Here is a 25,613-nt window from a genome sequence, read left to right as displayed (position 1 = left end):
TCTGCTACTACTCTATGGCAGTTTTCTTGCTTTTGAAATCTATGAAAACAAATATAGTAGTACTTTTTATACCTTTAGCAAGTTGTTCCTAGGAATCTGCCTTGGATTGGATCTCATTAGTTTTTATTATTATTGGAAAGCTGGTATTTCTCTTTTCTGAGATCCCTATATGTCTTTAATCAGTCCTTATGCTACTTGAAGCACTCTTTTTTTTTTTTTTTTTGATTTATCATATCTATAATTAATTCCCATCACAAAATGTAACTGATCAATTAGGACAATTTCTACTGCTGGTACACATATGAACATGCTTATTTGATTTTGATGTGGTTCCTTGTGATTTTGCTCTTCTTAAATGACTGATTAACTGGCACTTGCCTCCAGTCTCCTCTGCTGCTGTTCATATTGACTCTACATTAAATTAGAATGCTGCAAAATTACTACCTGGAGTGTCCTTTGGTCAACCAAATTGTTTCAGTGGTGGAAATTTCAGGACCTATCAACTGAGAATCAATGGAAGAGTGTATAATTATTTAGGTAATTTCATGTCATTTCACTAAACAGAATTATCTTAATATCCCTGTGCAATCCAGCAGTGTACCTAAAATAATACTTTCACGGGCTCTATCAGTACAGCACATGCAGATTCGAGGATCACATGCACACCAGTGACTAGACCATGCTACCTGTGAGTTGCAAAGTCTCTGGAAAATACAGCTGCCAGGATCAGCTTTGTGTTCCTCTGCTGCTGACCTTTATACCAAGAGAAAATATTATAAAGCAAATTTGAATCAGGTGCCACTGCTTGGTTCAGTGCATCTTGCAGATACTTTGAGCTTAAAAATAACCTGCAGAAGGCAACTTTCAGCTGCCTTTACTTTTCTGATGTCAATTTTAATGAACTCTTTACTAAAAGAATACTCAGGTTTTTTATGGCTCTTCTTTTACAAGTTACTTGTTGCTGCCTGGGCTTCCAGCTGCAGCTCTTCTCATTCCAGTGTGAGGTTATTACCTGCTGACCTTTGCTAAGGTCAGATTACTTTGAGCTCTGTATCTTCTATGCTGGAGATTATGTTTGTGTAATACACAGGTAAAATTTCATTGCTGTGTCAACATTTATGTTCAACTGGGCACAAAGTGGTTGCTTGCCTATCAAATAACTGAAGTCAGCAGCTGATTTTCATAAGCACTATAGTCACAATTGCCCTTTTTTGCTAACTGAGCTCAGTGTGTTCTTCCATCTGATGTTGAAACCAGCTTCAAGCAACATTTAAAAATAGAAGGTTGTGCCTTCTTGTGTGTTCATGTTTTTTAGACCCGTAACTAAAAGCCCTGACAGGGAGTTGTCGAGGAGCACCAGGCATTTCCCTGGAGCTCAGGTGGGCATTGGCTGTAAGGGGATGTGAAGCTGCTGTGTTGTTTTTATTGGAGCCACCTCCACATGAGGCCACACGAGATTGTCTTAACACACATCTCTGTATTTTCCCTATAGAGGGGAAGGGTGTTTTCTGCTTCCTAGAGGATTACAGATTTCTCTGTGTGGTCCCCTGGTGTGCAAATGGCAAATATCTGCTGTGATTGCTAAAACAGTTCTATCAAGATTATTAATTGCATAATTAGAATGTATAAATAAGACTTGTCACATGACTTTGATTCTCTTGCTGAAATTTTCACATATGATGATGTGCTGTGGTAGCATGCTGTAGTAAAAGCAATAACTGAATCATCAGGCCACAGTTTCCTACTACCATATATTCCTTATAATTATATTTTTCCATGGCTTAAGAGAAAATTCACAAGGGGACAGTCTGACTCTTTGCAGAGCTTGCTGCTTCATAAATCAGTGTCAGCATTTTGACTTAGGGGCTTGTCAACCCACCGAGCTTGTTGTCTCTTAGCGGGTGTCCGTGGCACAGAAAAAGATGATGAACCAAAAATAGTCCAACAAGTTATGCTTTTTCCAGAAACAACAAGGAATAAAGACATTCTAGGGATCTTGTGACTCTGAGGTTTCTTTGTGTTTCTGGTTCACTCACCAGCCTTGCTCAGTAGAACACTGAGCTTCGTGTAGCATCCCCAGATTCCAGGTTTCCTAAATTATAAATGTCCTGGTTTCACATCCTTGTGATCAAGAAGGTTTCAAATGGAGAGAAGAACTCATTTCCTCTTGGCCTACATGAGGTGTAGGGCTGCTACTGCTTCGTTCTTCAGCATGAAATCTGCCAGGAGAGGCAGAACCGTGATGCCAAAGGAATTAATTAGGAGGGCAGCTTGTGTGGGGGTGGGTGAGTAGAAGGGTTCTCATTAAGCAGGGGAGAGAAAGGGAAGAGCAGAATTTGTCCTCCATGGGAAGGTGTGAGCCCTCACCAGCACATGCACAGGTCTGGGGCAGAGGAGTGGTTGTGGGGCTGCTCTGAAGCACCCAGGTGCCCTCACAAGGCTGGGACCAATGAGCAAGCAAGGGACACAGGACAGTCAGAGCAGAAACCCCAAGCCAAAGTAACAAATTTAAAAAGTCCCGAATAGTGAAGGGGAAAAAAGGAGGGGGAAAAGCACAAAAACAAACAACCAAAAAAACCCCCAAGAACCAACCAACCCTCCCCCCCAAAAAAAAAAAAAAAACAAACCAGATCCAGCAAAGAATAGATAACCTGCAAAAAACCAAACCATTTTTAACATTGCAACACAAATATCTAATGGTAAGTATTGGATCTTATTCTTGTCAATGAGAATATTTCATTGTCTAGTCAGTAATTAAGAACACTTTTCACTGCAGATCGGTGTGCAAGGCTCCTAGACTGCCAAGAGTAAATAATTAATGCTAAAAGAGTGTTATTTCTCTAAGTGGTGTTTGTTTCCGCCTTCTCCCACTTACGGGAATAGGTGAGCAGATTTTATCTCACATCAACTTTAAAGATTCATATTCTTTTGGATTAAAAATCAGTTTAGAAGTTTTCAGTATGTAAAATTTCATTGGGCGAGATTGGGAAAAGACAATGCTGAGTGGAAATAGAAGTCATGAGAGGAATCCACATTACTAAAACCAGTCCTCACTTTACTTGATGCAAAATCAGAGCATCTGTGTGACTTATAAATTTATCCTGTAAATTGCTGTTCATTTTCTGGATGATTCAGCATTTGATACTTAAATATTAAAAGGGGTTTTTATTTATTCTCCTTTCTGTCCAATGGACAGAAAAAAAATATGTTGAATGAAGTCTCCTTTTCTGTGGCTTTGTATTTATTACATATTTAGGTTTCAGCCCTTTGTTTTGGCTATTTGCACCTGTGCCTTCAGGGAAATATTTTTCTAAATATCCTCCAAGACTTTGTTGCCACAGCCAGGTGAGTCTGGATGCTTTAATGGATGCACCCATAGAACACATACAGTAGTTACTTCATGAGCAATGCACTTTCTTCCTTATGTGTTTTTTAAGTCATCTCAAAGCATTTCTGCTGAGGGGAAAAAGGGATTATTTTTAGATTTTTTTTGATGCAGAAGTTCTGGCAAATAAATTAACCTTTCAGTCTTAAATGAAGATATGCACTGTGAAGTTTCTGGAAAGGAGTACATCTACTGCCTTAAATGACTTCAAAATGGGATGTCTGAAATGGGAGTGATGGCAAGCAACAGCTTTGCTCTTAGACCATTAAACCATTTAAATGCCAGAATATTCCCTCTGAGTTAATGGGCAGGTGGTAATTTATGGAGCTTCTTTTGTGTGCAGTGGCTCACAGGCTGTAGAGCACCCAGCAGCGTGTTTTGGCTGTCCAGCCCCATCCTCGGGGTGTGGGAAGCTTTGGCTGTCCAGCCCCATCCTCGGGGTGTGGGAAGCTTTGGCTGTCCAGCCCTGTCCCCAGGGTGGGGAAAATCCCTCTGGCTGTGCTGAGGTGAAGCTGGGCTGGGGTGGCCACCCCATCCTTGGGCTCACAGCCGCTGCAGACAGAGGAGTTGTGTGCAGCAGTGCCCCAAGACACTTCCATCAGCTGGTTTGCTCTTTTTCTTAAATTTTGAGAATCTAAGTATTAATCCCAGTGCTGTGCCATTTTTTATTTTCTGCACGAATGCTTTCTGCCTCCTTTGACCTGTAGCACATCTGAGCCAAGGCTTCCGTGTTATGCCATTGCCCATGGCCATTGCCTAGGTAGTAGCATGGGATAGACAACCCCCTGGTAGCCTCTTTATACACTTCTAGACAAGGCAGTTTTAGTGCCTTTTTCCCTTTTTTCCAAGGTGTGAAGACTGAATGTTTATAGATGATGGTAGGTTAGTTTTTGGGCCATCCTATAAGTGCTGTATAGTGGCCTCTGTGAATCTGATTGTTTGCACAGTGTTAGTCTTTCCAGTAATCAGATGCAAACACATTTGGAAGAAGAGAAGCTCTCTTTCATTTGTTGGTAGTTTCTTTGACAACAGTGATCATGATGAAGACTTAGTGTTCTTCAAATGTCCCAGTGAAAAATGGTCATTATTAAATTTGAAACCTCAGTGTCATCAGCAAAAATAAAAGATTTCAATATGAGTGTAGAGAGAGAAAAATATTATATTTCCTCTTCCTTTCTTTGCTTGCTTCTGATAGGTCCTTTCCCTTATTCAAGAGATCAGTGACTCACTGAGCATATGGCAACAAATCTGTGGAGCTGGTAATCCCTTTTAAAGCAGAGGCAATTTCCAAAAGTTAGGTTCCCTGATTTATGAGGAACGGTGTTGCTTTCTCCCTTTCTCCTGATGCTCACATCAAACTCTGTCTGTACAAGAAGGCTTTGTTTCATCTGGAACGTTTCGAGCCTGTTTTCTCTCAGTGCTGGAGCAACACGTGTAATGTGAATTGACTCTGGCTTGGAGGTGAGTAATGTGCTCGTGGTTCAGACAGTTGTTGGAGTGAAAATGTGTTATCCCTCACCCACAGCAGGCAAAGGTCAGGAATTGGCTTAAGCTGTTCTTCCACGTGCTCCTCTGTCGAACACAAGGTTTTTTCCTTCCCATTTCTGAGCAGGTTGCTCAGTTTGATGGTAGGAAAGGCCAGCAGCCTCTCCTCCTCAGATAAGAGAGAAACAAGAATCTGTGTATGATTTCCATTTGATGTCAGCCCTCCCAAACTGGACTTGATAAACACAGAGCAGTGACTGTGCTACAGATCCCTAACGATCACACTGTCACAGCAGTGAGTGCTCGTTGCTCAATAGCTTCATTACAGTATCCCAGCTGAAGCAGAGGTGTCTTCCAGCTGCCAAGTTGGTTTTTCATGGCAGTATCATCTTCAGTATCTTTCTGGCAGTATCTGTTCAGTTATCTCCTGCGCAGCCTGTTCCTGAGGCCTTCAGCTGGCAAAGGCTGTTTATGTGAAATGTTCGTGTTTGCTTCTGGGGTATGGGTCTTAGAATAATAACAGCAAAACACTGGATGAGGTATTTGAATTTAAGTATTATTAGCAACAGGAAGTGTCTCTGAATTGATGTGCTCTGAGGTGGTTTTTTTTCTTTATTTTATTAGTACTTATTGCAGCTTTTTAATAGTAAGCCATAAGTGCTAGGGCTGGTACCCTGATAATCACATTAATGAGCTGTTAGAACTGCAGAATCCCATGTTAACGTCATAGGTTTGTGTGTGGTTGAAACAGTCTTGTAGTTCACTGTGAAGCTGTAACTACGCTTGGGCAAAACCAGAGAAAGTGTCTGTGATACTGAGTAACAAAAGCAGAGTCCTACAATACAGGCAGTGTGACCAGTCCCACAGTACAGGCAGGTGTCACAGACCCACACCTTGATTTCAGACAGATTCACCCTTAGCTTCCCAGGAATGCAGCAGAGACAACTCATCTCCCATTCTTGACCCCAAAAGGAAGAAAGAAAGGGCAGAACCCAACCAGGTTCTCACAAGTGCTGAGGGATTGTATCCCTGTGGTCCCAAATCCATCCTGCTGCCAATTCTGGCTGTGGGGCAGGTATCAGCTCCATGGGCTTTAGCCACAACTCTCTCTGCACTAGAGCAGAAAGGGATAACTATTGCTAAAAGCCATCCAGTGATATTAATTCTAATTTCACTGAAGTAACTTTCAGAAAATTCTTGTCCCTAGAATCAAATCATTACCTATGAATAAAGCTTTCATTTGGAAGAGAAGAAGCAGCTTTAAAGCTCTAATGGATGTAAGAAGCTTGAAAACCTTAATACTTACAAGTGCCCAGGTTGAAAAAAAAATTGGTGAATAAAGTGGTATAAAATCAATAGTAGGATTTTTTCTTAGAGTTCTAACTAATAATTTTTCAGTTCTGTGTTTGATACGGTTGAACAATTGGCTGACTATTATTATCTTTGATAAATAATACACAAAACCACGTCCCCATTTGTGGGACTTTGGAGATTCTTAGACCACAACTGTTTCCAAGATGAGATTGGAAGAGTATCTAGGAGAAATGTTTTGCTAAGCATGGATGTGCAATTACCAGAACATTTAAATGTAATTTTAATGTATTATTGAAATTTATTTTGCACTTTATTTTTTCTGTGCATCATTCATAAGGCTTTATCTAAAATATTGATTTCTTGGCTTGCCATGCCAATTTTGGTTTTATTTTTCATGTGTGGGATAAAAAGTAAAAGTGACTTAATCCTCAAAAGCTGCAAGGAATGTTGGATCTGGCACTGAGAAAATAGTTGGTTTGCAGTGGGAATGGTATGGAAACCAAATATTTCTAATGCTTCCTAAAAGAAGAAAAATGAGCAGCTGATGCTGAGGACTTGCAACTTTCAAACTTTTATCACAAATAACTCATTAAAGTCCTTATGGATTTTGTCAGCCATTTTTGCAAGAGCTTTAGGTTGGAATAACACATCACCTTCATAGTTCACTTTTCCACAGAGGAAACTCAGAGTGGCAGAGAGTAAAAGCACAGGTAAAATTTGGCTGTACGTGGGCTCCCAGCCATGATGTGTGAGTGGGGTTAACAACACCAATGTGTCTGAGTATAAACCCACTTTGTGTTCTGGATTGACAGTGCTGCTCTGCACTTCTGTCAAATGCACAGACATAAACCAGTGCAAAAGCCTTGCCAGCACCAGAGCACCAGCACACACAGGTTCTGCCTGAGAAAACACGGATTGTTAAAGTCCCTCTGTGGAGACGGCCTTTAAAGCTGGGATTGGGAGAATTTGCTGTGCTTCCCATTAACTTGCTATAAACTGTTCATGTTCATCTTCTGAGCTCCTTCAGGCAAGCATCACACGTTGTGTGAATGAAGTTTTACATGAAATTGGAGACTGGTTTGCTCCCAAGTTTTAACACAGTTGCGATAGGATTTGGTTTGGCTTAAACATATGTTTGACATTTGTGGTAAATGTAATTGATGGTTACTGTTTTTACGACAGATATCTCAGCCTATTTTAGACCAAAATGTAAAACTAGTTTGTAGACATCCTTTCTAATCTCACTTTTGTACTCCTACAACTTTATATGGATTATGATTAGGGCACTTCCTGAACCTGGAATGCTTAAATGTTGTATGGAAAGAGATCGATCTCTGCTCTTCTTGCATTATTGGTCATGTTTCTGCACCAGTGACTGCATAACATATTAAATATTTTTGTCCTGTGGTTTTATATGATGTTTGTGTTCCTACTAGAAAAGTAATGAAAGTATCTTTTGAATGTCTGGAAGCAAATATTAATGTTACCCTAGCTAAGTGTTCCTGTGCTATAACTGCAATAATCTAAAAATATGAGCTAGGAAGCTTAATACCACTGGGAACAACACAAATAGTTTTGGTTTTTTTCTTCAGTTGTGTCAGTTACTAAGTAAAAAATTGTATTTTTCTATAGACATGGCCTCAATGAAAGGTTATTATAGGCCATAATTAGAGTTCTTGTTGGTGACAGCCTTGATACAAAGGCTGTGCTCAAAGTAGCATGATATAGGTATTGTGTGAAAGAAGGAAACAAATGAGAAAAAGGGAATTTTTCAGTGCAAAAAGGAGTCAGTCCTAATGATGTTTGTAATCAGCCATTTTGTTAAAGCCAGGAGTGGTTAGAGGCTGCTGTGGCTTTTTGACTGTGAAATCCCCCAGGGCGTGTGATGTGATGACTGCAATGGAAGCACCTTCCAGGGAGATGGCAGGGCTGGAGCTGGAAAGGTATTGGATATTTGCTGGTTGCAAACTTGGCATATTCCTGGAGTATTAAACTCCTCATATTTACTCCTATTATATCTGGCAAGAGGCCTTAGGGGTTCCCCTATTAGTGTTGCTCTACTCCAGCATCTTTGTTGTTCCTTTGATGAATTCAACAGACCATTGCCAGGCCCAAAGCCAGACCCAGCGATTTTCTCAGCAGCAAAACATGAGAGCAGGAAAAGAGATCCAGGCAGCTTTTCAGTTTTCCTTGCTTTCTCTGTAGTCACTGTATGTTAATGTGCAAATTGGTGTGCACTGAACACACAGCGGTGGTGTAAGTCCCCACTGAATGGAAATCAAACAATATTCTCTCCTAACATTTCCTAAATCTTTGCAAGTGGCACAAAGATTACACTTCTGCTTTGGAATGATGAAATGGTTTCAAGATGATCTGTGGAAAATACTGGATTATGATTTGGGCATTTAATAATTTCTGTAGAAAAAATATATGTGTGTTATTATTTTTCCATGTTCTTTGCCTAAAAGGTGGGTAAGGTTTCTGGCACTTCCTTTGATGCAATCCATACAACTCAGGGAATTAAATTGCAAAAGAAAGGAGGAATGAGCACTAAATGGCACACATGGTTCTCATGTACCTCATGGCTGTTTGGCAGTTCTGCATTTTCCTGTGCTTACGGTGCTAAGCTTTTTGTACATACTGACTTGTGAGATGAGTTGCTGGTTGATTTGCACCTGAATCACTGGCTGCTGTGAGGGTGTCTACAGAGAAACGGTGTCCCCTCTGTTACATGTATGGCTTGGAAAAAAATGACTTGCAGGGAAGGGAGAACACGCCAGGCTGGTTTATACAGGAGAGGAAATGCTTCCAAAACTCACAGTCCTCGTTCACAGCAGTAAAATATTTCTGTGTCGTCATTTTACTTTTTGATTTTGGGCAGTGAAACTCAAGTATTAGTAATGTTATTTTGGAAACAGAATAATTTGACAATTCTGGGTACCAAAACCTGTAGGAATATGTCATTCAAATCATATTGTCAGTCAAAATCCAGCCAGCTGGATTGGGTTGACTGAGGTGAACTTCTCTGTGTAAAAAGGAAGTTTGGTTTCTCAAGTTTTGGTTTTATTTTTAGTATGACAAACTATCTGTTGAGTCAGCTTGTAACTAGTTTTTTAAAAGTTTTTGAGAACTTTTTTTCTGAAGTCAAATATAAAATTCAACAAATGCTTTTCAGCTAATTCTCATCAGTGCCAGTTGTTCTAAATATCTCAAGCATAGTGAAGCTGAATCTCCTTCCCTTGAACATAAAATCTGCTTTACTTGGCTGAACCTTTTGTCACCACAATTTTTGGTTTCTTCTTCCCAGATTCTTTCAACTTCACCTCTGTTTCTTGTATTTCATGTTCTTCCTGGACAGGATTTTCAGATGCAACTGAGGAACACAGATGGCATTACAAATAATGAAAACCTGGCTACTAAATCATATTCTTTGTGAGTCTCACCATTTTCTGTGCACGGCATCTGATGTGTTCTGTATGAAATATTGCCCTGCTTGCTGACGCGGTGAATCTCCTTCTTTTACCATCACTTTGAGTCGCTGTCCCTCCTCCCTTTTGCCTTTAAATGTGGTGGGAAGACACTGCTGAGGGCATCAGAGGATTGCAGGTGTCAGCTCTGTTTGTACTCGAAGGTCTGAGCTGGGCTGAGGCTTCATACAATTTGTGTAATATGTATGAACTCAGCCTTGTACTCCTGGGTCTGCACCAATAGTCACTGTGTGGATCCAGTGAGGTGCCACAGAACTCTGATCAAGTGAGAATTAATTTTTGAGTTTTTTCTGAATCTCCTCTCAGTATTTGGTTAGCCCTGCTAGGGTTTTATTATGAGCTAAGGATGGAAAAGTGTGTGGTGTGTGTGTGTAACCAAAGATTTAAAGTTTGGGCTGGATTAGTTGGCTTGGGATAAAGACTACCTTACTCTGGTTTTTTCCATTCACTGTAATGCAGCAAGATCACAGGGATATTGAAGTGATAGTTCTGTCCAGCTTTGATGAGGGATGTAATGTAGGACAGTCTTTGTTAGTACTTTGCTAACTAAATGTTTCAGAGCAGATAGACAAGGCTTCAGACACTTTAACACATATTTTTTTGATCCTTTTCAGAGGTTTCCCAGTGAAGTTCGTAAGGCAGCAGCAGCCACTCCATTTGAACTTAATAAATGTTGTGTAAGCCAGAGCAGAGTGGTGGTTTGTCAAACTGTCTCTGCCCATGGTCATGGTAGGGCCTTGAGATCCACGTCGGGGGCAGGCAGGAATGTAGTGCCAGCAGTTCCTCTGGATGCTGATGGATCCCAGTCTTTTCTCAGTCCTAGGCTCCTGGACTTTACAGTTAATACTCATTCCAGAAGAATCACAATACAGCCTAGTTCTTCCAACAGTCTGACCAGTATCTGTTTGAACTCCTGTTAACTTTTGCATCTAGAAGGTGTCACTGCTTCTCCGTGTTTGCAGAACTGCTTCCACTGTTTATTTTGTCCTGCTGCCTTTGGTTCGTGTGCTGGCAGCTCCTTCTCTGTGCAAGGAGCAGAGAATGCTTGTGCCTTACCAAGCCGTGTCACACACAAATACCTCTGTTGTGTCCCCTCTCAGTTCCTCCTGCTCTATCCACAACAGTCCCACCACACCTCATCATTCCAACGTGGAGGCTGTTTCTTCTCTTCATAGAGGTATCCTGAGATTAAAACTGCCCTTCAGCAGGAGCCTGGATGCAATGGAAACTTTTTCTGGTTTTAGTCTGGTATTATCTCTGAATGCCACATGCATGCTTTGATTGTCCCGTGGTCCTTTAGGCTTTCTGGAATAGCTCTTGCTTTTGATAAATGAGTATTCTCCTGCTTTCGAGGATTTCTGTGAATTCTTTTGCAAGTGTTGGTTTTGTGGGGTTTATTTACCCCCAGTTGTGTTTTTGCACTGAACCTGTTGGACCATGTAGTCCTTCCTGTGTCATTTGGACCTTTTGATGTTTTTTGTGAAATGTTTTCTTTCCTTGGAGTGTCCTTAACCAAAGCAATGGCTTTCTCTTGGTTCTTCTAAAGTTCTTTCTGATATTTCCTTGAATCTTCAGTGCAGTGTCTTTAAATAGTTTCTGTGCCGCCCACTATGGACTTTGTGTCAAGTGCCTCTTTGAACTCCTTTTTGAGAATTTAAGGTGCTCTTTTTCTTACATTCCTGCAGTTTCTGCTTCTGAAGTTAAACAAAATATCCACTAATCCACATTCTTGTTGCTCCTGCATTTGAGCCTGCTGTGGTCAGTGCTGCTCTGCTGCTGACACTTCCCCTGCACTTCCTCTGCTCAGGGGGGAACTGTTGCTCCTCCGTTTGAGGGTTCCCTGCCTGGCTGTGTAGAGCTGCTGCTGATCACACCCTTGGATGTGGCTCTGCCCCGCTACCTGATGTGATGTTATTTAGTTTCCATGGAAGGCTCCCATTACTGTTGTGTTTTTTCATCCTTTGCAACATTTCTGCTTTCTTCCTGTATCTACTTAGATGCTTCTATTTCTGTGCTTGCTGTTGCTACCAATGGCACAGCAATGCCAGGAATCGTTTTAAAATATCCAGAAAAAGCCCTGTCTGGCTTGAACCTCTGGTGCAATCTCTGGTTACATTTCAAGGATCTTTCAAAAGGTTTAAATTTAAGTAGGAGATGGTGCCTGTTAGCTAAAGCCAGATTGCAGGACACACTCATACATTCTCCCTAACTCAGGAAATGGCATTATCTGATAACGCATGTCTAAATACTGATTGCTGCTGTGCTTCCCCAATCTCACTCTACTTCAGTTGCATGTCCATGTATGCCAAACTTTGACAAGAGCTGTCATTGCTCGTCAGTCAGCATTACCCAGCACCAGCACTGCCAGTAAGCGTTTCCTGTAACAGGACTCTGCAGCGGGGCCGGGGGAGCTGGGGCTGATGTGACGGCAGCTGGGGACGAGCCACCGAATGAGAGACATTAGAAACCTATGAAGGAGTTAATAAAAGTGTGCTGCAGGAAAAATGAAGGTGGGGAGGGAGCTGAGTGAGCAGGAGGAGGAGAATTTCCCCAGTTGTGGTGCAGTGCTGTGGGGCCACCTCCTGCCTGTGCTGGGCACCCCCGGGTGTGTGCGCAGGATGGCTGGGCAGGTTGGCACATCTTTTAACAAAGCTCCTCTTCCCCCTCCTGGTTGAGGAAATGCTGCTTGTGCCATGCTGTGTATGGATTTTGATTTGATTTCTGTGGAAGCCAAGCTTGCCCTGCCATCTCCTCTGGTGTGGGAGGCGGTGTGAGGTTCTGGCCCTCTCTAATGGGAAAGAGCCTGAGAACACAGAATTAGCTGGAGCAGAGACAGGCTTCTCAGCTCACCAGAATAAGGACAGGGCTATACCAAAGGCTTGGTTTTCTTTAAAGCAACATGTGATTTACTTTTTAAATGCTACAGCTGCTGGGAAAAGGTTTAATTGATTCTGGCTTGCAGATACATGCAATCATGGCCAGCCCTGGTTACTCACAGGTATCTGCTGCTCTGCCCTGTATCCCTGCATAGAAGAGAGGAGCAGTAATTTCCTTGGCTTACTTTTCTCTGCTGTTTGCAACTCCTTCTGAAGTTGGACAAATTTCAGGAAGGACAGACTAGGAAACCTGTGTTTCTGAACATGGATTTTCTTTTATGGACAGATGAAGGAAATGAAGAATGTAATTTGCAATTAAAACCAGAAAAAATTTACCCTTCCAGTTCCTGATGAGTTCAGCTATGTATTTAAATTAAAAATATTTCCTTAAAAAGAAGGGAAAAAATCAAAAATTGTATTTTCCTATAAAACAATTACTTTTAACTGATTTTAGAGGGTGACAGTAGAGCACTGTAACACTGAGTGCTCTCTGCCAGCACACCTCTCTGTGGTGCCTGACACCAGAAAGGGGGGAGCAGCAGCCATAGATTGCTTTGGCAAGTAATAAAATCCAGGTCATGAATTTCAAGTACAAGATGAAAGTTTTGTAAAGGGGTAAAATAACAACCCACAAGCAAGAAAAGAAGTTGAGAGATGAGCATCATGCTGGAGATGTCTGTTCATCTCATTATTTTTATAATATGAAACTGGTTTATACTTGTGAATTTTCTTTGCATCAAATTTATTGCAAAAATTTTTCCTTTACCCCACTCATATGCTAAGCTGTTCTCTAAGTATAAAATGTATTTCTTTGTAACATGTTTTTTCATGCATTTTGTTTGTTGGGTAACTTCATAATGCTTTTAATGTAGTTTGTTTGATCTGCTGAGGTAAAATCAAGATGGAAAAATGTGAAAGAAGGGTTGGTATTTTAATCTTCTTTGCTACTGAATGTAATTTGCTCTTACTGTGCTTTTATTAAGAAAAGCTTGAAAAAAATTACTAGTAACACAAATTTCCTGGATGCTTCTCTACTTCTTTTAGGCTCTTTATTCTCATTGTTCTAAAAAAAAAAAATACAGAAATTATGTTTAAACATCAGCAGCTTTTGTTCCACCCATCTTGAGCTTTGGTTTTGTATTTTTTTCACATACATCTGTCATAGTCTTTTCTTTTGCTTCAGAACTTTTTCTGAAAGTATATCAGTAATTTTGGAAAGAAGAGCTCTTTCTAAGGTAGAAAATACCTCCTTGGTTTATTTTTAATGTCTTTTGGAAATGGGGAGTAAATTGTTCATCAGGGCATTCAGGAGCTGTTGCTCCTGCATGGAAAGGTTTCAGAGAAGGAAAAATGAAGGAAAAGTAGAATTGGTCACTCTTCTTTTTTCTTTGAGCTGTATATAACATTTCTGTGGAAATTATTTGTGTTTTCATTTTTATTTGTATGTCTAACTGGTTTAAGTGTGGAGAAATATTTAATTAGGGATTAATAAAGGACCCTCTTATATGATAAATGAACATGCCTTCGAGCTAATTTCCTCTGTTTAAAACTCCACATTTCTGAACTTCTAATTAAAAGTTTGAAAGAAGTAAAGTAAGTGAATACATTTCTTTATGAAAAAGTATATATCTAAATCTGAAGCCATACACATCTCTGTATCCTTTCCATTCTGTTTCAGTAGGGTTAGTACAGTTCTTCAGTGAATTTGTGCTACATTTGGCTTTTCTCCAACTCCCTGGAGCCGCAGTAAGGGACCTCTGAACTGTTGAAGTGATTCTCTTGTTTTGTAAGGTTGTTTCCCTAAATCCAGTTCCCAGTTTAGCACTCAAACTGGAGTTTTGCTCCTCATTGGCCATGTTGATCTCAAATAGCCAAAATGGCTCAAAATGCCAGCTCTCCCCTCAGCCCCTGTTTGAACCAAGGAGGAGCAATGCAGGACTCAAAGCAACAACTGTGAGGAACCAGGCTTGGATTTCCATCTTGCCAGGCTTCATTTGAGATGACAAAAGCAACTAGCAAGGGCTGTGTCATTCACTGCTGTTCTTTCCCACAAGTCTCTCTCTTTGTCATTAAAGAGCAATGGGATTTGGAGTTCCAGTGAATCCTGTATCACTGAGAAGGAATTTCAAAGGAATTTTTTATAGGTGAAAGAGCATTCCAGAGCATGTGAGCTGTGATTGTCCATGTGCACGAGCACTGTTCACAGCCTTGCTCTTCATAGGCCTCTGGAGGAATCTGAGTAAGCCTCAGCAAGCTCATTAGTTAATTCACTCCACAGAAACATTTATTTTCCCTGCCCCCTTTTCTCTTTCCTTTTGGTTGGTAGGGAAACCCTGGGATCTGACAGTGAACTTTTGGTCTCAATAAAGCAGTTATACCAAGTTTGGGTGGAATTTCTCTGATCTCTACTAAGAGGGAGAAAATGTGGAAAATGCTTCCTCCAAGCAAAATATGAACAAAATGTTGTGATTCATTAAACTCCTTCCTACTTGCCTGCAAGTGAGAACCTTACAGTTATTCAGCTGAATGGTGCATGGCCCTGAGGGGGCAGAGCCAACAGAAAAAGAGATGGCTTCAGTCCAAAGAGCAAAATGCATGTTTTCAGGGAAATCAGGAAATTTTGCTTCAGGCACATCCCTACTTGCACAGTGAGTTTGTTATATTGGGATTTTATGTTGCTGTTTACCTTGGTTTTAAATAAGAAGCGAAAGCTGCCTTTGGTATCACAGAGCGTCTGGAGGGTGCTCCACAGAGCAGACCATCTGCTCTCCTGGACACTCACTGAAAATGTTCCCTGTCTACTGACACGCATTCTATAATTCTGCTAAGAAGGTGCACAGGATTGTCTTGAAGAAAAACAAACAAACAAAAACCCACCAACCCAATAACCAAGACCAACCTTTTCCTTATCTGGAGAAAGGCTGCTTCTTGAGAATACCCTGTATTTGTTTATATAAAAGTTCTTGACTGTTTCAGAAATTAAGCTGACCTCCTACAGATGAATGGGGTTAATTCCAAGAGACACGTGCAGAAAAACTCCTGCAGATATCACCACATAGGTATTTTGCATAAAAGAAAGCCACTGGCTGCTGAGAGGACGTGGAAAAATAAATTCTGATGCCACATGGATCGATTCTGTGTTGTGGGAAAAGCATTGACTTAGCTCCAAATGGTGAGGAGGAAAAGCCATGAGTGCTCCAGCAGCAGAGGCACCGAAGGAAGGAGCTTCCATAAAGCCCAGGGAGGGAGGCAGGGAAATGTGAGCAGCACATGGCCCAGGAAAAGCTGATCTGCTGGCAGTGGGCTCGTAGCTGGCAGGAATTTTAGCCCCCACGAGCCTGCTAGTGGGGTGAAGGGAAAACTTGGCCAACTTGTAGCTACTACACACAGGGAATGGTGGAATGTGTGTTCTCTCTTCACTGGGAGACATCTGATAGATGCTGTTCCATTATACAACTTCCTTAGGAGCAAAGACTAAAATTCATCCTTGTTTTTTCATCGCTCCTTTGTCTGCAGAGCCTGTCAGTGGAAGCATCTTTGTGCAGTGTCTGCAGTCAGGTCATTGGATCACTCTTAGTCCTGTGCAGATGGGAGTTCTTAGTTTATTTTAAGCTTTTGTTTTCCTAGATGAAAATGATTGTTCGGCAAGTTGAACTCAGTGTTTTAGAATGACTTTTCTTGAGCACATTACAGCACCCACATCCTATTGAATCACACTGTGTAGGCTCTTGGCAGCAGTGACTTCACATCTGTTTTACAATTTTTGAATCTCTCTTAATATAATAAAGATAATGTTTATGAGCCTTTAAAACTGTGGTGTGGGAAAGGGTCGGCTGACTGCTGAAAAGCTGGTGTGATGATGAAAATGAAATAACAAGAATAGACATGGTCTGTATTATAAAAACATGTCTGACATGAAAACAATGGCTTCTTCTAATCCTTTAAGGCTGTGACTATGGGTTGTCCTGTAGATGCTTCCTTCAACTTCATTTAACTTTGGCTTGAAAAGGGAAAGACTGTATAAATACAATAAGTTGATCTTTGGTGGGATAACTTGTGGTGCCATGCTGCTATCAAAGGGAACGAGGACCCCAGAGCGTTGCTGTAGGGCAGCTTCTCAGCACTGCAGCTGCTGTGAGCGTGTCTAGACTCTGCTGAGTTAGCTGTTCATCAGGTAGAGGAGATGGAGACACTCAGACATTCAGTGAGCAGTGAAATGGTAAATACTTTCGATACAGGTTTTTGATGTAGTCGCTAGTATTTGTGGATGAAGCATTATGAATTAACGAAGGCCCACTCTGCTGGTGTGCATGGAAGAAATGCTAACTGGGTAATGCAAACCAGATAGGTGTAATTAGCATGCAGCTAGACTTCGTTAAAACATATGTGAAGGAGTCATTTAGCTTAGTAAATGAAAACAGTTGTTGGTTCAATAACTGTTTCAGCCATCCTGCTTCTTAACAACAGAATTTCCTTCCCTCCTGTGTTACATTTTCAAGAAAATATTGGGAAAATTTAATGGTATTGATTGTCCTCTATTGATGGGCCTGTTTTCTGTATTTCACTTGTCAACTGCTGCAGTCAGTCAGTAACACTCACTTTCTAGTGAACTGATTAAAGAGCAAAGTTAATTATTCCTGTACAAAAGGAAAAACTTTTGCTTAAAGTCCATGTTTGCCAAAATAAATTCTTAGTATTGATGAGACATCTTTTCTAAAAAGAGAGAAATTGTATGTTCTTATTGGGAAGAAACAATCAGTAAAAATTGTTATAATGTCCTAATACTTTATTGCAGAATCCATGTAGTTTTCTCAAGGGTTTCTCAGTAGCATTTAGGGTGAGTACTGGCTGTAGCACACTTGGCTGTTGCTGTAAAGTTCAGAACTTTTTGTCTCAATTGCTCTCAGTCACAAGGCTGCTGAAGCAACCAAAGGTTGGATCTCAAAGTGGGTTCAGGGACAATTGTTTACCTTTGTATGTTCAAGAATCTCTGAAAAAATCTTATTTGTGCAGGAGAATCTCATGAAATGTTTTTCTCTGCACCAGCTGAAGATTTCATTCTCATCTTGTGTACATAGATTGGCAGATGTGTTGGAAGGGTTTTCCCTGAGAGAAGTGGAGCTGTTTTCACAAACAATTTTTATTCTTTTCTTGCATTTTTATATCTGTCTCACTGTCTGAAAAAAGGTGTGACCTTCAATTCTTGCGTTTTAACAAACTGAGTCAGGAGAGCTGTGGTTTGCCAAATGGTTTCTTTCAAGAATATGTTTTTTAAATTACATGTTTTTTTCCTAAAGGAAAAATAAAATGTGGTTGCAAATATAAAAAAAAATGGGTCATCTGAACCATGAGAGTCATTCTGACATAGTGATTTTGCGTTCTGCGGCATTGCTGCTGCTGCAGCATTAGGCTCAGTGCTGCTCTGGGTTGGCTGTGTGTGCAGCCATTGCCCGTGGGTGTCAAGGAATGAACATGGACTACAAAACCCCAGGGGTCTTTTAAAAAAACAGCTTGTGGAACCAGAGCTGGATGTGTTCTCTCTCAGGTGTTTTCCACAAACGTGGTCCATGCTTAGATGATAACTTCTTACCCTTTCGAGAAGTTAAGATGCAGTACTATGATTATTGCAGTTCTGTAATGATCCCAGGGCACTGCAATTATTATGGGCTACAAGGGGTCAAGGTTTGGGTATAAACGTAATGCAACTGGAAAAGTTATTTGTTTATAGCAAAGTATCATGAGAAGGATCTTTGATGCATTTAAGGTAAACAAACAAAACCGAATCTCTGAGGTTAGCCTGCAGCTCAGAGTCATCATTTTTACTTGGGATTGCCCCCGTTGTTTGGTAAATTCAATGTTCTTTCATGTTATTGGCTGAATTGGAAAGTTGAGAAATGTGAAACTAGAAAGATGTTGATGTTCTTGACATAATAGATGATATAACTCCAAGGCTAAGGCCAGCTAGGATAGCAAGTCTGCTCATATAATTAACATTGGTTGGACTTGCAGGCAGTTCCTTGGTTGTTTTACAAGTCAGCATCAAGTACCAGGTTCTCTTTTGTAGCTTCTTACTTATGTGAGCATAAACACCTCACTGTCACCATTTCAAGTATTTTTGGAGCAAAAGTATCTGTTTAAATCTTTCTTTTGAATGTATACACCTGCTCCCACCACACTGTGAGCACCTGACTCAGGTGTCTTCAGGTCCTAGCAGAGACTTAGCAATGGAGGGGTTTGAAATATGCAATGAGCAGAACTAAATATCTTTCTGATGGAAAAGAAACCATCCGTCCTTTCCTTGCAGAAGACTGCATTTATCAGGAGCAAGCTTGATCCTTCCAGAGGGGCTCCAGTAGGGGGAAAGATCTGGAGCTCTGAAATGATAAATGTTCCTAATTAAGAGGTGGCCCCCCACATTTGGCATCCCTGCTGATTAGAGGGCGCATTGCCCATGTTGTGTCCCAGACCACCGGGTGCTAGAGAAAGGAGGTAAACCCAACAGAAATGTATCATTTTTTGCTTTCAGTGGTGGCAATAACCTCACTAAATAAATATTAAGAGAAACCAGACATTTTTCTGCATGAAGACATTAACATTTCATTGCTTCAATTCAGAATTAACAAATAATTTTTGGTCAGTTAAGAAAAAGAATTCCTTCAAGGGGAAGTGATGCAAGTCTCTCTGAAGGTCTGTATTTCAGCCACTGATGGGAAATTTCCATTGTTCATGAACATTGCTCATTTTTAGGCTCAAGGCACAAAAGATCTCCTTCAGGACATGGCAAATGGTGGTGGCAGAACCGAGTTGTTCCCTCAGGAGAGTCCCTTGGGAGGTCTGTGGAGCAGGGCAGCACAGCTGATGGGGATAGTGCTGGACTGGAAGCAGTGAACACAGGGTGGCTGCTGTCAGGGTTTTATGTATTTGTCATCTATACTCAGTGTGTCCTACAGAGCTGGATGCAGGCAAGGGCTGCCCCAACTCCTCATGTGAATATCTCATTAAGGAATGAGTGATGGTTCGATCATTTGGCTTTTCTTGGAAGAGCAATAAATGGATGGAGAGTCATAGGATTATGCATGCCTGCATTAAAAAGCAAAATTGTTTCCTGAAACATGAAAGAAAGTGTGTTTCCTGAAAGTGTGCTGACCTATAAACTGCTTGATTTGTACTGCCTGCTGATGCTCCCTGAAATTTCAGTGAGATGAGAGTGACATCAAAAATTAGAATAGACAAATTGGCATTATTTTCCTATTGTATTATTAGTGTATGTTAGTTCTTCTATTGTAAGAGATTTCATTTTATGGAATACATTGTTTGTCTTTAAATAATTTCTCTGTGGGTAAAAGGTGTCATAATTAATATCACTATCAGAACACTTGTTTGAAAAATCCAGTTAAACCAAACAATTACTACAGGACTAGTTGTAAATGATAGTAGTGGCAGAAAAATCAATTAGATGCTTGTTGCAAAAATCATTACATTGATGGCATTTTATTTTTTCTTTCTTTTGGTTAATGCAGAATGGGAATGACAAGAAAATCAACTTACCACTCTAATAGTTTTCTGTAGGACTAGCAATTATACTTGTTACTGAATTTATGATCTCATTCACAATTTCATTATTTTACATTTCAGTACACACAGCCAAATGAGATAGCTATGAGGATTGTGAGTTTATGGTCGCAGATTTCTAGTATGTTGCTGCATTCCAATTATTTCAATTATTCATTCTGAAATGGTGACTGTTTCCAAGTTTTGGTAGCTATTGAGAGGGGGAAAAATAGAGCTGCTTGATAATTCATTCAAATAATATCAGATATTTTAGCATCTCAAAAGAGTTTGAAAGAAAACTGAAATGAATTTTAATCATACTTATTATATAAATATATATATACAATATTTATGAAATAGAATTATAAATATATGTATAATATTATAGCAGTAACCACATACTCCTGAATTTCATAGAATCATAGGGTGGTTTCTTCCCTTTCCTTCTCCTTGGTACTAGTGCAGGGTCGTGTGTGTTTCTGAATGACTGAGAAGGATCTGGCATTCACCAGGGAATTCTGCCATTCCTGATGGCACTGAAGTCTCTTGGCTACATGATGGCTATTTCTTTTTCATGTGCTCAGGGATGGCCAGGCATAACAGATCTGGGGTTTCTACTCTCTATTAAATCATATGAAGAGGTTAAGTAGGCCCAAATTAGTGCTAATTGAGCTCTTATTACCACACCAACTGCTCACCATCACAAATTGCTTCAGATCTGGCACCTGAAGACTCACATGAGCTGCTTTTCTTCTCCTCTACAGAAGACAGATAATAGTAAAATTCTGTGAGTAACACAGCATAATAAATACTGTTAGATGATATGTGAAAGATTGGCTTCTGAATTTTGCTGCAGAACCAAAATAATCCTCAGGATGTATTTGGGCTCTGCATGCTGCATCCTGCATCTCAATATCTGGATACAAGGTGGAGCTTGTTTTCCATGAAGGCAGTTGAGCTGTGGACCCCAGAGTGCCCAGACTGTGCAGTCTCCATCCTCAGAGGGTTTGAAGATCACACAGGATAAAGACACAAGCAACCATGTCTGACCTTGGAGCTGGTCCTATTTTAGACTAGGGACAATCCACGCTTCCATTCCAGCCTGGATTGCTCTGTGGCTGTAGGGCCCTGGGTGATGAGTGGGAGGAGACACAAACCCAATTTTTGCTGGTTTTGGATGCAGATGTGTAAAGATACTGCTCTGAAAACCCAGACATTTTTTCTGGCATAAGTGTTTTACTGATCCAAAATAACTTTTCCCAGATACTCCTTTTAATTTAGTGTTATTTCTGTCCCTGTGAATACACTTAGTTGAAAGTCATGCAATTAAACTGAGTCATCCACATTAGTCACTCAATTTTTATCGTATGAAGAGATTTCCTTACATTTTCCTTTGCTGGCTTTGTTGTGACCCTTCTGAAATGACACATTTTCATTCGAAGAGAAACAGAAATGGCCAGTGAATCTGGGTTTGTAATGCACTGGGATTTCAATTAGTTTCTGAACTAATTAATTTCTGAACTCAGAAACTGATTTCTGAAGCAGTCTTTCTCAGGCAGGATTACTGTCTTTCCTTCTCAGTGTGTTTGGCTTTCATTATGAAATATAACTTTTTCATCCAAACCTAGTAGGATGATAACTTTTTTTTGGAGTAGGCTTCCAATCCATCTTTCACTTTTTCCGTAAGTTGTCTCCATCTGTTTTGTGAGATGTTGTTTAAAGAATGACTGCAGTGCCCGATGGTTATCTGCTCTGACTGACGAGTCAGGGTATGGAATGCACAGGCCCAGCATTAGCAGGAGCATTGCACTGGAATTACAGCACTGGAATGGCATCTTTGACCCTGTGCAGGCTGTGAACCTCACACCACGCTCCTTCTGTCACTTAGAACACAGCAGCCACTTGGAATTCCAGCAGGTACCTAATTCAGTGATTAATTGTGCAGGGAAGCAAATAACTGCAGGCAAATAACTGAAGAATTTCTTGTTTGTACACTCATGATTTCCAGCGGGATTAAGTGGAGAGATGTGAGAATTTGTGATATTCAGGCCACATTCCTGTGTTAATGAGTCACCTTGAATGCTTTCGCTGTAATTGCACTTTTACAATATTTTGTTATTCAGTGTGTTGCAGTCTGGTACAATAGGCAGTAATATCAAATTTTGCCAAAGAAAAGGGTAGAATTAGTGATTTAAAATGAAGTTTCATTGGAGTTGTGGTTTGGTTTGGTTTGGTTGGTGGGGGTTTGTTTTGTTTTCTTTCGTTCATTTCTGCTCGGGGTGATGGCGACAGTTGTACAGAAAATGCCATTTGAGTTAAATGCCATTTGGTGTTCACATGGCTCCAAGAGCTGGGTGTTATTCCAGCAGCGAGGTTCAGTGATAGCCTTCACACTGCTGGTTATCAATATCACCTTTGAAAGCAGCCAGTCCCACGAGGGAGACCTTTCAGCTTGGTTAGACTAAAGCATTCCATAGTTTAGATGTTAATATTTCTGGCCACCTCTGAACTGTGGTGCAATGCTCATTGGAGAGTACAGTTTAATAGAGCATAAAAGTATCAGTGATCATGCACTGTTTATCCTGCACGAGTGAATGATCATTCAGTGTTTAATACAGAATGTTGTGCATCTGAATTTTTACTTAAATAATATTAGCATTTGTTCTCCTGTCCTGGTAATCAGAGAATTCTTGCATTAAATGATCAGTTTCAGCAAATATTTATAATTCAATGAAAATTTAGTTTAGTTTTCTTGCATTTGTGGAAACAATGATTTATTTCATAGGTTCTGCCATGAAATAGGACTGGAAGACTTGGTTCTGGGAGGTGCAGAGGGAGTTAGGCAAGCATGAGGACTGCTGTCCTCATTTGCTTTTTCCTTTTGTATAATTTTTGTAGATGAGTGTTAGTATTCCTCTTTAAACTGACAAAAAGAAGCATTTCAGACTTTTTCCCTAGCTGGGCAAACTGTGTAGTGCTGTTGGGTACATCTGGACAGGGACGGACCCTGCCCATAGCGTGCTTTCCCCAGAAATCCCTGTTGTGTAGCTTGCTTTAAGTTTGTATTAATGTCATCTTATTTACATTAACAGTGGATGTGTTCAATTCCTTTAGTGCTCTGGATGAATTTCCTTGGATAGAGCCATGAATTTCTTTGGGTAGAGCCTGTGTGGCCTATTCCCCTGAGCACAAGGTTTATCAGAGGCAATCAGAAGTGCGCTAAGAGGATCTTGGTGCAGTAGCTCAGCTGATCACCCAGGAGCTCTCCCAGTGTGTGTGTGAGAGCCTTTTCTGTGTGTGCCCATAAATATTTCTGTGCAGATGTAAGTGTCTCCTGTGTGTCACGTCAGGAGCAAGGTACAGATGTCTGCTAGATCAGTTTACTCTGTAGCCCCACTGACTCTTTCACCAGATGACTCGGAGCCTGCTTTCAAAGCCGTGGTGAGCACACAGACCAGGGGGAAGCCACTTGCTGAGTGCCTTGCATCAATAGAAACAAATGTATTTTTGGTTACTTACAAATGTGTGATTGCTTGAAGAATGAATTTCCGAGGAAAGGGAAGTTGGAATATAAGTATAATGGGTTATGCAGGCTTCTGGCTGGAAACCTTCAGGGTTTGTTTTATGTGTGTCTTGTTTGCATTCAAGTGCAATGAGTACAGAGCTTTCTTTTGCTGGACTGTGGTGTTAAGAGTTCATTGAAAATGAATCTGAGGAACACTTTGTCGTTGCAATAACATCAAATCTGTTCAGGATCTCTCAAAATATTAAAATGAAGTTCTGGATTAAAACAGAACCAAAGCTATACAGAAAATAGAGCAGGTTTCTTTCCTTGAATATCTTTTTTATCCTGAACTTGTTCCACAGTGATTGCTTTAGAAATGAATTTCAATAATAAATGTTTGCATGTTGTACATGGTGAAAATACAATGAGCTGAAATGGTAGGGTGCAAGTCGAGCAAGTAACCGTCTTAGAATTATTCAATTTGAGGAGAAAACAGTCTACACAAGGATACTTTTGTGGCTAGGACTGGTTGTTTTAACCATCGGTGATATGAAGAGTTGCCAAATGTGTTGTTTGTGATTCCCATGCCTTCCCCACGCAGAGTCTAAAGAGAAACAGAAAACCCCCAAAGTAAATAAGAGCTGGGTTTGCACAGAAACAGTTGTGCAGCTCAGCACTATGCATCATCAGCCAGGCAAGACGGAGCCAAGATTGGCATTTTGCAGCAGATGCTGTAAAAAATCAATTGTGTTTTAAGCGGAGATAGCTATTTAAACATCTTATTATAGAACAGGGTAATTGCAATAGATCACCAGATAAAATAATAAAAAAAATTCTGTGTTAATGGTGTTGCCCTCAATCTAATAACGAACTGACAGCACACTCTGTTGGTGAGACCAAGCTCTCTGCAATTTTACCATGCATAAAGATGGTACATCACAGCTACATGAAAACAATCAAAGTGCTGAGCCTAAGTACCTGATAGGAATATTTCTATAATTTTATTTTTGAGAAAGAAAACACAAGCAGTCTAACAGAGTGAATCAGTAGTGGTATTGCCTGTTGTACCTGTGATCTTCATAAAATATTTGTCCTCCATGGAGACAGAAGCATCTTAGAGCCCATATAGAAACATTTCTTGCTGCAGCACTCAGAAATAACTTCTTGTTATTTTGGTTTTGTCACAATGTGGCTCTTTCATGCAATTAAATTATACAATTAAATTTCATGCAATTAAAGGGAATGAAAGGGAGGATGAGGGAAAGAGTGCCTTTTTCTACTGGAATTTTTTAGGAATCCCTGTCCTTGCAAATAATTTCATGGAGTCTAAAGTCAGACTAAACAGTATTAGAAATGTATCACTGTATGGGAGATTGCTTCTGCCTTGGTAAACAGAACGGGGATAAAGTTGTTCTTTGTTTGATGTGCCTTCTAACCTCACACAGTACATTTAATTCTTCCCAGAACGTACCAGTGCGAGCACGGCTCTTCTGAAGGTTTCCCTCAATGCCTGTATCCAAATTGCAGAGTGGTTACCAGGCACACACGCACACAAATACACAGGCACAGGCACCAGCAGGCCTGCTGCTGCTGCTGCTCTCTAAACCAAGGGAAACACTTATCCTGCTTTTCTCTTCTGCGCAGCACTTCAGAGCACAGCCTGGTTTTATTAGTGGGTGACTGCAGTTGTCAGTCCTTTCCCTCCTACTCCCGTCCCTCCTTGTTTTTCTGTGAGATTCATGCACCATCAGAGCCCTGATGGGGACGAGACTGGATGTTGGGGAGCTCTGGGGTAGGGCTGTAGAGGGAAGGGAAAGGAAAAGAAGGAAAGGGGGTTTAATACAGTTAGGGAAAAGAATCTTGGGCAGCAGTTTGGTGGAGAGCTAAAAGATCAGACAATAAATTTACTTAACAGAGACTAATCTACTGGGACTGAACTTCATATCCTGTTTTGGGATAATATATTTCCTTCTGTGCTCTGGAATGAATCTGTCATCTCAAGTCTAATA

At 40.6% G+C, this 25,613-nt stretch overlaps 1 protein-coding gene across 2 annotated transcripts in view; it reads left to right on the top strand.

Moving 5' to 3' along the window:
* Nucleotides 1-25,613, top strand: part of SLIT3 (slit guidance ligand 3) — a 486,134-nt gene that overhangs the window by 142,478 nt on the left and 318,043 nt on the right. The window lies entirely within an intron of this gene.

The sequence above is a fragment of the Corvus hawaiiensis genome, chromosome 15 (assembly GCF_020740725.1).
Source record: "Corvus hawaiiensis isolate bCorHaw1 chromosome 15, bCorHaw1.pri.cur, whole genome shotgun sequence".
NCBI lineage: Eukaryota > Metazoa > Chordata > Aves > Passeriformes > Corvidae > Corvus > Corvus hawaiiensis.
The sequence above is the reverse complement of the archived record's forward strand: the minus strand, read 5'-3'. Positions and strand labels throughout refer to the sequence as shown.